We start from the raw sequence: 14,523 nt of genomic DNA, 5'->3' as shown, positions 1-14,523 counted from the left end.
AAATTAAATTAAATGCTGAAACCTTTATTTGAGAGCAGAAATCGCGTTGCTTTTCTTTATTTATTTGCGCTTAGCAACGATGATTGTAAAATGCAGGGATGTTAATGTTTGCCATTAAATGTCAAGTGTGTGCTTTACAGATGACTTGGTCAGACTGTTGTTAATCGTATGGGAGTTACATTGCTGCTGATTAATATCTTCCCCTTTTTTTGTGTCGTGTTTAATAAACTACCGAAAAGACCATATGCGGTATGCAATATAGTAATAAAAATTGATTACAACTTATCATGATAACGGTACAAAAAAGTCTGCCTTCTTAAGGCAAAATACCCAAAATCATTACGAATTAGCAAGAGAAAGTTGAGAAATCGTTCATTGCCACACTTAAGTCAACATTATTGACAGAAACAGAAAAAAAGGGATTAACATGTGTGCAAGTCTTTAAATGTTGTGTCTATACATCCACGGATTAGCGAATAGAGGTACCGTTATTTCTAGTGAAACATGCGAGCATCTCACTACTGGTGAGCAATCAGTTGATACTTAATTTCTATTTATGGATGGGAAACAGCAACAGTACGCGTCGGGTTCCGTCACAACATTTTAAATCATAGCATTCAAATTTTCAGAACATGCATACTTGGTTACTTGTGAAAGAGAGTATATTAAATGCCTTTTGTGGTTATTTAACATTGCGATAATTTTATTTGATGTAGCAGAAATAATTTCGTCATTTCGTTTCAAGTTCAGCTGCGTTAACTAATACCGGTGAAAACCTTTATATTTCACGTCTCTTTACGGCTAGTCAGCACTGATGATCGTTGCCTTGATCAAGTTCTGGGAAGGTGCGAAAGTGTATTTTAGTTAGTAGTGGCTACGTCTGCTGGGTTTCTGTCCAGATCCAGAATTGAAAATTTCGTCATGTCATTTATAGTTCAAACATGTGGGCAAACAATTCTTCATGAATAATTAGTACAGTGACGTTACTGATTATACTCCATTAATATTGCGGTTTCTATAGAGCGTTTACCGCTGTTTATCGCGTTTTCTTTAACTAGTTCCTTACAGACCAGTTTATGCAAGAGCCATTCATCACTGGGAGATGTAGCAGGTGCTGGAAAACCTTATACAGAGGAAAAATACTTCGAACTGTCATGGATATTTATTAGTCCAGACGTTGTCTCAGAATATCTTTTTCATGCAAACATTTACTTTGTTTAACGATTGCTACATAGTTTATGTGCCGTAGTTAGTTGTTTCATATTGTAATCAGATGGTAACGCTTTTGAAACTCGTTGTAACCTGTACAAGCGTTAGGGACTAACTCATCTCTAATTAAGTGTTTTTCTAGATTTTGCAGTATCGTGGTGTGATTTTAGATCTCACTGATTGCCTTAAAGAACAGTGTTGTCTAGTAGTCTCTTGTGGTATCCATTTTGTATAGTCGAACGACTGTACCGCAAAGCGATTAGAGAACCCGCTGGACAGCTACGTTATGTTGGTTGCATGCAAATCAGGCGCATCACCATTCAGATCGTTCGGATACTTTTGAGCATGATAGTACATGTTATCGATAAACTTTCGTTCCTGTCTTATATTACCCGCTACTTTCGTAATTTAGATCAGTTTACTGCGATCATCATGAAGACATATCACTAAATTTTCAAATACTATAAAAATATATGTCATTCTTCAGTGTACCGTTTAAGACAGTGGTCGTCAAGTGTTCGTGCGGTCCGTGGTTGTCAGTTGTATTTCATAATAATGTGCATCTAGGAACTAACAGCACAATCCATAAACTTCAACAACCGTTAACAGCTTCTTAGGAAGTGTAGTTTTCCCGTTCCCAACAAATAAATATACTTACAGAGACAGTAATATTTTAAGATGTGTTTAATTTCAATTGACGTTAGTGACTTAAGTAAACTTGGCAACTTAACCTCAGGGGCAAGGGATAAGCAGTGCAGACACTGCGGGGTTACAGGATGTGAAAAGGGGAATGTTTTATTGTTTATCTTCCAGTACTAGCTGCCACGATATTAATTTTGTTACTGAAGTAACTTGAATTCGTTGATAGCACATTACGGAAATGGTTGTCTTCAAATACTATACAGCTTCGTAGTCCCAGTAAGGAAAATGAAGTTTAATTGTGGGTGTCGCAGCACAACACAGTGTGTAGAATAAAATAGTATCCAAAGCATTTAGCACACATTTGTGATAATGTCTCACATGACATAATCCATTTAAATATAAGTACAATTACTGTTATTAATCAATTAATCATCCACTCACTCAGACAACACAACAATACTTCGTCGACTTTTGGCTATGAGTGCCGGCTGGGGTGGCAGAGCGGTTCTAGGCGCTACAGTCTGGAAGCGAGCTACCGCTACGGTCGCAGGTTCGAATGCTGCCTCGGGCATGGATGTGTGTGATGTCCTTAGGTTAGTTAGGTTTAAGTAGTTCTAAGTTCTAGGGGACTGATGATCTCAGAAGTTTGGTCCCATAGTGCTCAGAGCCATTTGAACCATTTTTTTGGCTATGAGTGCTTGGACGCGGGAGGATAGCTTACCGTGCACTTGCTACAGCAAGTCTATTGGAGTTCATAACATACTAATTTGTTTAGGTTACACATGCGGCCCGAGGTGCATGTGTATTTGCTCTGGAGCAAAAAAGTTTGACGACCATTGGACTAAGATAATGCGTAGGGTCAGCAGTGCTTTGTGTCTTCCTACGTATTTCTGCAACCCAAACCAATTTCCTCCGAGGTCGGTTTCTACCAGTGTTCTCATTCTTCTGTACACAATTTATGTCAGTATTTTGCAACGATGACTTTTTAAACTTATAGGTTTCTAATATTACACATGTCTGCATCTGCCTTTGGAATTGTTACATTTTTCTTGAAATTTGAGGACATTTTATCTGTCTCACATATATTCCATACCAGGTGAAACAGTTTTGCCTTTGATATCCTAAGAATCACAATAATTCTGACATAATGCCGTCTACTTTAGGTGTCTTTTCCAGCATACATCTTTCACTATTCTGTCGAATTCTTCTCACAGTATAATACCTACCAGCTGTTCTTCAGCTAGTTTCTCTTCCCTTTACATAGTATTTTACTCAAGTTCGTTTCTTTGTATAAGCATTCAATATATATTCCTTCCACCTTCCAGTCCCGGCTTCTCTGCTTATTTATGGCTCGCCATTTGACCTATTGATATTCATGCAACTACTGCTGTTTTCTCCAAAGGCTTAATCATATTGTCTTTACATGAGTTTATAACCACTATTTTGATGACTTCATGCATTAAAGTAAACAAGTAGTACGGGCAGGTTTAATATTTCCAGACGTAGTGTTGTAACCTATGAACGCAATGTCTGTTTCCCAATTATAGCTTCGGTGCTTCTCGATGAACTGTTAAAAGCTTAATACAGCTTAGATAAGGGAACGACATTGTGGAATCTATTTTGCTGTTTGTCAAATAGAACTTCTTCAATTTCTGTTATCCGTCTTGTGATTGTTTTGGTAATTACATTATATCCTGTGTCCAGTAAACGTATTCCTGGCATCCATTCTTTTCGGATTCTTTCCTGCTTCTAACGCTTTTCCAAAAAAGTTCAAAATTATTGCTGTTTTAATATGATTTATTTGTAAAGGAAGTGCTAAGATACGGTTAAGAGGAAGTATTGTTTAGTGTTTCCCTCTGGCATCCTTTCACAAAATGACAGCAAAGGTGTTATAGGTAAATCATATGATATTGTTAGTGATCTAGTACAAGATACAGTGTTGCTTTGTCTAGACATATAGATTCAGACTTTGGTGAGCATCATCAACGGCACTTGGTAAGTTCTTATACTGCTTGCGCCGTGTGTTTTATGCTATAAGCAGACTAGGGGCAGAAGCACTCCAGTATGCACCCAAATAAATGTAAGAGTCCGTCGCAAAACCATTGTCGGGTTGACAGGTATACAAATTCGAAATTTCTGGCCTGGGTGTACTTCTCCAAAACTTGCGCCTACCTGTTATGCTATAGGGTGGCGTGTGTTACAAGACCTAGTTTTCATCCTAATGATACCAAAACTGCAGTCTATAAGATAGGCCAGAAAACCATATGGAAGTTTTGTCCAATTCCAATTATATCATACTTTTTAGTCATAATATTGTTTTCCTGATGAATTGCACATTCTTATTCTGTCACAAAATGATCTGATGTAAAACTTGAATTTAGCTTACAATTACTTTTCGTTTGCCTCAAAGAAGGTAAACAATTTTCGAAACCTGTTTTAAAAACTTTTTTTTTTTTTTTACTTTTAAAATGAAATATCTCTGTCGCCTTCTTGTAAGTATCAAGTATTGTTCATAAAAGTGTCTTGAAAGTTGTATATTTTCTAGATGTCTGACATTCAGTTTTACAGGTTTGTTTGAGTATTACGTATTTTGTTAATTCAAGTAGTAAATTTTCTTTTTCAGACTTTATTAAAACCTTTACATGAAAAGAACGGTTTTTGATTAATATTTTTAAGGACAATATAACATGTATTTGGACTACATTTAATGGAATATTATTTACAACATATAAATGCAATCATAATATATTATGAATTGTAATTCTAATATCTGTTGATCTGGAAGATTTATTTCTGATAATAATCATAAGTTCTATTTAAATTAAACATTTATCATAAGAGATCACCTTTAATTCCAAAGGTGTGCCTGTCATATCTAATACCTTGAAGGCTATTTTCATATGGTTTATATAGCTCTATGTCATCTTTAGTGAAGTAATTAACATATTTTTTCCACTCTCATTGTTTTAAAATAACCTGATACATTTGTGAAAATCGCACTATACTAATTACGAGAACATAATTCATCATACATTAATACAAAATTATTTTATATAGTTTTGTCAAGTATTCTGATGAAAAGACCATCAACTTCTACTTTGGAATAATATTTGATCACTAACTTGTGCTTTTATAAATATTTTATTAATTATATTTAATCAGTTGAGTGTCACATTATCAAGAACAAATTTTTGACGGGATCTTGTAGCAGATCAAGTCTGAAAATGCGATGAAACAGTCTTTAGGTGATTCACTGAAAATAGCAAGTGTTCACAATTGCAAATGAACACAAAATCAAATCATTCACTTGTTCATGTAATGGATTCCCGGAATGGGCGAAAGTTGGCACATTCGGCCAGAGGACTCTGATGAGTCAAGCATGCGCTAAAGTAGCTGAATATTAGCGTGCTGAAGAGTGCACTCAGGCTGCACCCGGCGACCAGGCGGTCACATCCATGAAAACTGTATATCCTACATCCACTAGCACTGATGTTTCGGAAAATCCGAACTTAACAAGGGCAGTATGGCCGAGTACAAGAATTAATATTCAGACTCTCTACATAATAAGTAACACCTGCTTATAGAGGATGCAGAAACAGAATTACTGGTGAGGACGGCTTCTCGATCTGTCAGCTCTATTAAAAGATAGAAAATTATGCTGACACGTGTAAAATAACTCACACAAAAAGTAGTCATCACATTTTAAATATCATGATGTCGGTGGATAGCTGGTAGTAAAAGCTGTCAATTTAGAACTGCATTATGATTTTCCAGGCTGGCCCAAAAAGTGCGAAGTATTACAAATACACAGTTGATTAATATATAATGGAGGAGCAGTAAGAAAACGTCTTGACACCCAACAGAATATCAAATCAGAAGTACTAAATTATCATAATACGCTTTCAGAAAGATATAATATAATCACATTTACAAAGAAAAATTGATAAATAATAAGTTTAAAATTAAATAAGATAAATTACGAGAGTACGACGAAAGATATCACCAATATAAATACTTGAACAGAGGGAGTTTTCTATGAGAAAGAAATTACACACACATACTTATCAGATTATATACATGTGTTTCTTTTATAGGATAATTATGTACAACTATGAACAGCGTTAGAAAAGTCGATATCATTTACTAGTTAACATAGAATTTACCAGTTACTTTTGTTTTCCTGTATTAATAGCGCGCATGCTACGCCACTTGTAACTTTTGTGTAAGGTGTTTCGTTTACATAATTTATTTTTTACCGGTAACACGTGTCCTGAAGCAGATTTATTATGTAAGAAAATAAGAAGATTTGTAGCCTAAAGGCAGGAAGCTTCGAGGGACGAGGGCAGTTGGTTTCATGGAGCGCACTGCGTCTCGCGTAGATAGCCGGGCTAAATGGTGGAAGTGATATCAGTGGGTCAGTGTCGTTTAACAGAGATACAGATGCGTTCGTTAACATCGTCGATAATCTGCAGTTCTTCGATACTTGTAAATTTTGCTTGAGACTTAGTAAAAATCGGGATTTATGCTGAGCAGTAAATAATTCCTATGACAAATAATACACTGATAAGCCAAAACGTTATGACCACTGCCTACCTTGCCTATGGATGTAGCTTGGGGGATTTGTGAGCACGTGACGCGGTAGAAAAAGTATGTAAGCAGAGCAGACACGAACAGTGGATCACACTAGCGACAATATAGGCTGCAAATGGCGCAATCCATTGAGATAAGAGACTTTGACAAAGGGCAGATTATTTTACGCAGAGCCTGTTAACGAGTGTCTCGAAACGGGCGAAGCTGCTGGCGCAAGTACAAGTGTTTCGAAACACAACGTTCATCGGATACTGATGAACATGCAGCTCCGCGGCAGACCACCCCTACTTGTCCACATCTTGACGCAATGTCATCGTCAATTACGATTGCATTGAGCACGAGACTATCGAGATTCGACCGTCGATCAATGGAAACATACAGGCTCTTCGGGTGAATCACATTTTTGATACACTAGGTCGATGGTCCGCCTGCACAAACGCTGTCAAAGAAGTGAACGGCGGCTCGAAAATTTCAGCGAGCCACGGACGCAAGCTGGTGGGCGCAGTATCATGCTTTAGGACACGCTAACAGCAGCGAACCACCTGCATCCCTTCATGCTTGATGTCCTCCCCGACAGCAATGTCATCTTTCAGCAGTATAATTGTCCGTGTCTCAGAGCCAGACCCGTAGTATAGTGGTTTGAGGAGCACTATAGTGAACTCACGTTGATGTCTCGGCGACCAAATTCGTCTGATGTAAATCCTATGGAACCCATCTGGGTCGCTATCGGGCGCCATCACCGCGTACGCAAATCAGCAGCCCGTTATTTAAGTGAATTATATGACCCGTTCGTAAAAATCTAATGCCACATTCCTCCACAAACCTACCAACAAACTGTCGGATCCATGATTCACAGAATCAGTGATGTATTTCGTTCGAAAGACAGACGAACAAGCTATTAAGCAGATGAACGCAATGTTTTGGCCTATTACTGATCATAGGGATAGTACTGTGGAACTTCGTTCTAATTGTCATGAAGTATTGCTGCAACTTTTTAAAATGAACTTAAGTATTGAGCAGAAATGATCCTTGGCCTTTCGATACGTGCCAGCGTGTACCAAGTCCCTGGTTTCGAAAGATAGCTCTGATGCAAGTTCGCTGTTATGAACGTCGCCTGAATTGTTTAAGCTGGTCCACTTATGTGCTGAACATTATAAACTTAATTATGAAGGTGTGCGCGAGTACCTCTAGACAATGCAGAAGAATTCATTCGCTCACTAATAAATTCCGATGGATTGTGGTGAAATGGTGATTCAGGAAACTGTAGTTATTCAGTATCTACGATTTACGTCTCCCAATCCTGTTTCTGATGCAGTAATCATTCGGATTTATTTTTGGATCGACTTTGAACTTTTTATCAATTCATTTATTCATAAACTTGGCAACTGCACTCTATTTGCCACGATAAGACCGGTCATAGTTAAGATACCGGTGCTTCGTGTGTGTACCATAACCAGTCACATAACTTAGTGTCGTCCAAGTTTTAAGTGTCTAAGATGGTGGTGGTGGTGGTGGTTAGTGTTTAACGTCCCGTCGACAACGAGGTCATTAGAGACGGAGCGCAAGCTCGGGTTAGGGAAGGATTGGGAAGGAAATCGGCCGTGCCCTTTCAAAGGAACTATCCCGGCATTTGCCTGAAACGATTTAGGGAAATCACGGAAAACCTAAATCAGGATGGCCGGAGACGGGATTGAACCGTCGTCCTCCCGAATGCGAGTCCAGTGTGCTAACCACTGCGCCACCTCGCTCGGTAAGTGTCTAAGATTTTCAGTTTCTGATGTGGTGTGGTTTTTCGACATATGCGCATGAATGCACACACAGTGATTACCCAGAACATTATGACCAGTTCCTACCACGGTGGTCTAGTGGTTCTAGGCGCTCAGTCCGGAACCGCGCGACTGCTACGGTCGCAGGTTCGAATCCTGCCTCGGGCATGGATGTGTGTCATGTCCTTAGGTTAGTTAGGTTTACGTAGTTCTAAGTTCTAGGGGACTGATGACCACAGATGTTAAGTCCCATAGTGCTCAGAGCCATTTGACTCATTTGAATCCTACCACGAGACTGATTGCCACCTGGTTGCTTTGCGAGCACATGACTCAGCAAGAAGAGTATACGAGTATGAGAGGAACAGAGACGAATGTGGAGTCTACTCATTCTTGAGACGAGACGGGCCGCAAATTTGGGAAATTCACTGAAATAAGCGACTTTGACAAAGGACAAATTGGTACAGCCAGCGCCTGGGAACAGCATCTCGAAAACAATCCCTTGTTTGCGTGCCACTGTTATGAGCATCTAGTGAAAGCGGTTGAAGCACGGTGGAACCACGAGTTGGGGAAAAGGTGTTGGACGTTCACACCTCATCACAGAACATGAAGGTCAGAGGATTGCCCGCCCTGTAGCAAATATGACGACAGAGTACAGTGGTGGTGCAGGCACATCTGTTACGGAGCACATCATTCAGGGCACACAGCTGAACATGAGGCTCCTTAGCAGACGACCCCCATGCCTTATTATGTTGACGGAACGACATCGTGAACCGCGATTGGATTGGACACAGAATCATAGAGACTGGATCAAAAGAAACGTGTAACCTGGACGGATGAAACACGTTTCCTGTTACAACAGGTCGACGGTCGTGCTCAGACACGTTGTCATCCAGATGAACGGCTACTCGATAAATGCAGTGTGCCACGGATACAGACTGGTGGGGGCAGTATTATGCTTTAGGCGACATTCGTCTGAGCTCCATGCGGTCTGTGGTGGTAATCAGAGGCGCCATGACAGCTGTGGACTACATTAACATTATTACGGACCACCTGCATCGCTTTAGGCTTGATGTTTTCAAAGACGGCAATGTCATCTTCCAGTAGGAGTGATGGAACTCATATGAAATTCTATTGTGCGCCAGTTATGCGCCCACAAACCACAGGCCCGTAATTTACAGGAATTGCTTGATATGTACATAGGTATCTGGTACCACACACGCTATCTCATAAAAAGTATCCAAACAAAAATCAGTAGACATTAATATGGTGTGTCAACCTTTAAACTTACAATGGCTTCATTTCTACTGAGGATGCTTTCAACGAGGTGTCGGAGAGTTCGTCGTGGAATGGTAGACCAATGTTCCTCAAGGCCCGAAACCAGAGAAGGTAGTGCTATTGGACGCTGGGTTCTGGAGCAAAGTCGACGTTCTAACTCATCCCTGCTGGAGGGAACTGACAACAAAATTCTCCAGGGCTGTCTACAAATCCGTAAGAGTACGAGGGGGTGGAGCTGAACAGCACGTTGCAAGGCATCCCAGATATGCTCAATAATGTTCATGCCTGGGGAGTTTGGTGGCCAGCGGAAGTGTTTAAACTCATAAGAGTGTTCCTGGAGCTACTCTGTAGCATTTCTGGGCGTGAGGGGTGTCGCATTGTCCTGCTGGAATTGTCCAAGTCAGACGGAATGCACAATGGACATGAATAGACGCAGATGATCAGACTGGATGATTAAGTACGTGTTACCTGTCAGAGTAGTATCTAGACGTTGTCATGGGTCCCATATCACCCCAACTACACACGCCTCACGCCCTTACAGAGCCTCCACCAGCTTGAACAGTCCCCTGCTTACATGCTGTGTCCATGGATTCTTGAAGTTGTCTCCATACCTGTACACGTCCATCCGCTCGATACAATTTGAAACGAGACTCGTCCGAACAGGCAACATGTTTCCAGTCATCAACAGTCCAGTGTCGGTGTTGACGGGCCCAGGCGAGGCGCGAAGCTTTGTGTCGTGCAGTCATGAAGAGTATACGAGTGGGCCTTCGGCTCCTAAAGCCCATATCGAAGATGTTGCGTTGAATGGTTCGCACACTGACACCTGTTGATGGCCCAGCATTGAAATCTGCAGCAACTTCTGGAAGGGTTGTACTTCAGTCGTCGTTGCTCCCGTTCTTGCAGGATCTTTTTCCGGCCGCAGCGACGTCGGAGATTTGATGTTTTACGGTTTCCTGATATTCATGGTACACTGGTGAAATGGTCGTACGGGAAAATCCCCACTTCATCGCTACCTCGGAGATGATGTGTATCATCGCTCGTGCACCGACTATAACACCACGTTCAAACTCACTTAAATCTTAATAACTTGCCATTATAGCAGCAGTAACCGATTTAACAAGTGCGCCAGACACTTACATAGGCGTTGCCGACCGCAGCGCCGTATTCTGCCTGTTTACTTATGTCTGTATTTGAATACGCATACCTATACCCGTTTCTTTTGCGCTTCAGTGTATGACCAAAATACAGGACGATAAATTACTGTATAAGAACGCAGCTGATTGCTATATTTGTGAGCAGCCATTAGATAAAGTAGCGTAAACACTAAGTAGGGATCACTACTATCTAACAAGCAAATTCCAACGTGTTGCACACAGTGCATGGAACTTGAATTTCCAACTCCCTTGACACATACCTGTTTTGATCCACAGTATGACGCTCTCCTCCCAGTTGAGCCCTTGGCTGAACAGAGACTGGGTTAGTTTCCTACCAGCCACCGCCCAGAGATACATTTCGCTTTCAAGGAGAATCACCATGACAGTTACACTGAGGTTCCTCGACTCACTGTGATTCTTGCAGACACCACTACAAAAGCCTGCTGAAACCATATGTCAGGGGGATTTTAATCTCAAACAAGCTGCACTTCCTGATTATGTTAAGTCTCAACTCGTAATAAAGAAGGGGGTTTTCCCATACGAATATCTGGATTCACATGAGAAACTCAGTGAAACCACTCTACCCGACATAACCGCATTCTCCAGAAAGCTTTCAGGCAATGTCATATGGGATGCGGAGTATGGCCATGTGGTGAGTATACAGCAGGTGTTCCACATCCATAATTTAAAGGAATATGCAAAACTTTATATGGACTCAGTTGTGTTCTTACTTGCAGATATTTCCGATCGATTCTGGAGTCTATGTCTGGGCACATAAGATATGGATCCAGCCTAATGTTACACCGCAACAGGGCTTTCCAGGGATGCATGTCGAAAAAGTCACATACCAACATTGAACTCTTGACCATGGAAATAAGAAAATAAAACAATTTAAATCGTATACCCACAGTACACTGCACCTATGCATACACGAATGAACATTAATGCTGCTTACAATATGCCGACTGTTCAGTTGGATCAAGACATTTCATTATGGTGATGCTACGTCACTGGTTGCACATTGATAACTGAAATCATCACTTGGAATCTATGGAATGACCATGTTACCACAACTCTATGCAGAATCTAAGACTAAACCAACTGCACTACATCTATCACACGACTTAAATCACTTTTTAGGTGGATGATGGTATAACAGAAACACTATTTAATGTACGACTATCATCTTCAGGCTTCTTTATTCCAAGATTGAATTTTACCGGTTTTGAATCAGTATATTCTTTGATTACTACATCTGGAGATTCGTTGATTATTTTATGAACTATTTTGTTCTTATGTCGACAGTATTTGTATATTGTGTGGAACATTTTTTTCAATTTCTTGAGAAGTGATACTTTTTGAGTGTACTACAAACAGCGCTGAAGGCAGACCAGAAATTCCTATCTAGTGAATTATAGGGAGGGCAAAGCATATTAAGCGGTTTTTCATATAAGGTGTACCAAAAAAACACATCGACAAACTACTTTTGGTACAGGCTCCTTACACCAAAACAAGAAAAAAGTCCAGTAAAAAGGGCTCTAAAGTGCATATCTTGAGAGGTATGAGCACTTGTAATCTTCAATACTATGAAACACATCTCTTCTTCTGCAAGATTTTTGCTTTTCGTATTTGAGAGAAGGTAGTATCAGCCAAAACAAGAAGCAAAGTCTCTAAAATGCATACCTTAAGATCTGTCCGCGTTTGCTCAGTAGGGAGAGTTGTGTTTAGCGAAGATGGACGAGTGCTTAAGCATCTGAGGGTATGTATTTTAGAACCCATGTATACTAGACATTTCTTACTTAAAAGGAACCTGTCCCTTGAGAAACAGTCCCTTATAACGAACCTGTCCCTAAAATTTATCGTTTTTTTTTTTTGGGGGGGGGGGAGAGGGGAACCCCGTACACATACACTGACGAAAAAAGTTCGCAACACCAAAAAATGATTAATGTAGAGTAAAGAAATTTCTGACATACATGTGTCTAGGTAACATATTTAAATGATTAACATTGCAAGATCATAGATTAATGTAAGCGCAAGATAAGCCAAGGAAAATGTGAAATGCTGGTATATTTGTAACCAGTGTAACCGCCAGAATGTTGAATGCAAACGTGCGTGTATTATGTTCTACAGGTGTCGGATGTCAGTTTGTGGGATGGAGTCCCATGCCTGTGACACTGGTCGGTCAATACAGGGACAGTTAATGCTGTTTGAGGATGACGATGGAGTTGTCGTCCAATGATGTCCCATATGTGCTCGATTGGAGACCGATTCAGCCCTTAGCAGAGGTCACCTGTCTCCAAAAGCATGGCAATGCGCCATCTTGGATTGTTTAATTTCCCGCCAATTTATACTTAAGATAACAGCCAAACCTCAATAGTGGCACCATAGGAATGGGGGAAACCCCTAGTTATCTTTTTAATTTCCTACATTTTTTTTAATTTCCCACCATTTTATACATAGGGCAACTGGCCCTTGTCAGAGGCATGGAGGGGGTAAAGGTAGGGAAATCAAATGACGTCATCGGTGACCTCAGTACCCACCCGGTCTACATACTGTCAGGTAGCTGTAGTATTTCTCGATTTCTAAAAATGGCTCTAAGCAAATGGTTCAAATGGCTCTAAGAACTATGGGACTTGACATCTGAGGTCATCAGTCCCCTAGACTTAGAACTACTTAAACCCAACTAACCCAAGGACATCACACACATCCATGCCCGAGGCAGGATTCGAACCGGCGACCGAAGCAGGAGCGCGGTTCCGGACTGAAGCGCCTAGAACCGCTCGGCCACAGCGGCCGGCTTCGATTGCTAAAAAACATTTGGTTCAGTACCACACCTGTGCTTATTACCAGAAGTACGATGTATGGTGTATGAAGCGAAATTTGTGACTGGATTAAGGATTTTTGGTAGGTAGGACACAGAATGTTATCTTGGATGGAGAGTCCTTGGCAGATGAAGAAGTAACTTCAGGCATGCTCCAGGCAAGTGTGTTGGGTCCCTTGGTGTTCATGTTATATATTAATGACCTTGCAGACAATATTAAGACGATGGACGTTCTAAAAGCAATTTTCCTCATTGTTTTCGAAAGAGAAGATGGTACATCAGGTGACATAAAACAAACGCCACCTGTTGCTGGTTGAGTGACGGAAGGAGCGTCAGCGAAGGAGGAAATATGCGTGCACAGATCGTCGCAGTAGAGAGAGTAGCAAAAGACAGGCGTGCCTGAGGTTATTCAGGTATACATCACAATGGCAGAAGAACGTGTACCGACAATATAGTCGCCAATATCTTGTATGAATGGACTTGTGAGACTAGTATGTCCATTATCCGTGAACGCCTACAGACCGTGTATAGTGAAGGGGTCATGTGGTGTCAGATTGTTGGTTGCTAGTGTTGCGTGTTCGGAGAAGGAAGGCAGTGTTTGGGGATGAATGTCGAAGTGGGCATTCCTCCACATCCGCGAATGAAAACAACAGTACATGATTATAGGACAGGGTGATAGCGGACAGGCACATAGGGCACCGAGTTTTACCTGAGTGGTTTCTTCAATCTGACTGCACGCTTCGACAAAAGTCTCAATGTCGGTGGCAACTGTGTCGAAAAATAGTGCAAGGTGTATAGCTCATGAAGCTAAGATGTATTTTTTTCGCAATAAAATTTATGGGTGAAGCACAGTGACGAAACACACTTCCAGAATATCCCTCGTAGTAACCTCAAACTCCTTGCAGATTTACAATCCGAAAGAAGCTGCAAAAATATAGACCTTGATAAGATCAAATAAGATTTCAAAGCGATGTGAAGATTGGAAAAGTTGGGTTGTTTGGGGGAAGGGACCAAACAGCGAGGTCATCGGTCTCATCGGATTGGGGAAGGAAGTGGGGCGTGCCCT

Source organism: Schistocerca nitens, chromosome 3 (genome assembly GCF_023898315.1).
Source record: "Schistocerca nitens isolate TAMUIC-IGC-003100 chromosome 3, iqSchNite1.1, whole genome shotgun sequence".
NCBI lineage: Eukaryota > Metazoa > Arthropoda > Insecta > Orthoptera > Acrididae > Schistocerca > Schistocerca nitens.
This window is presented reverse-complemented; position numbering follows the sequence as displayed.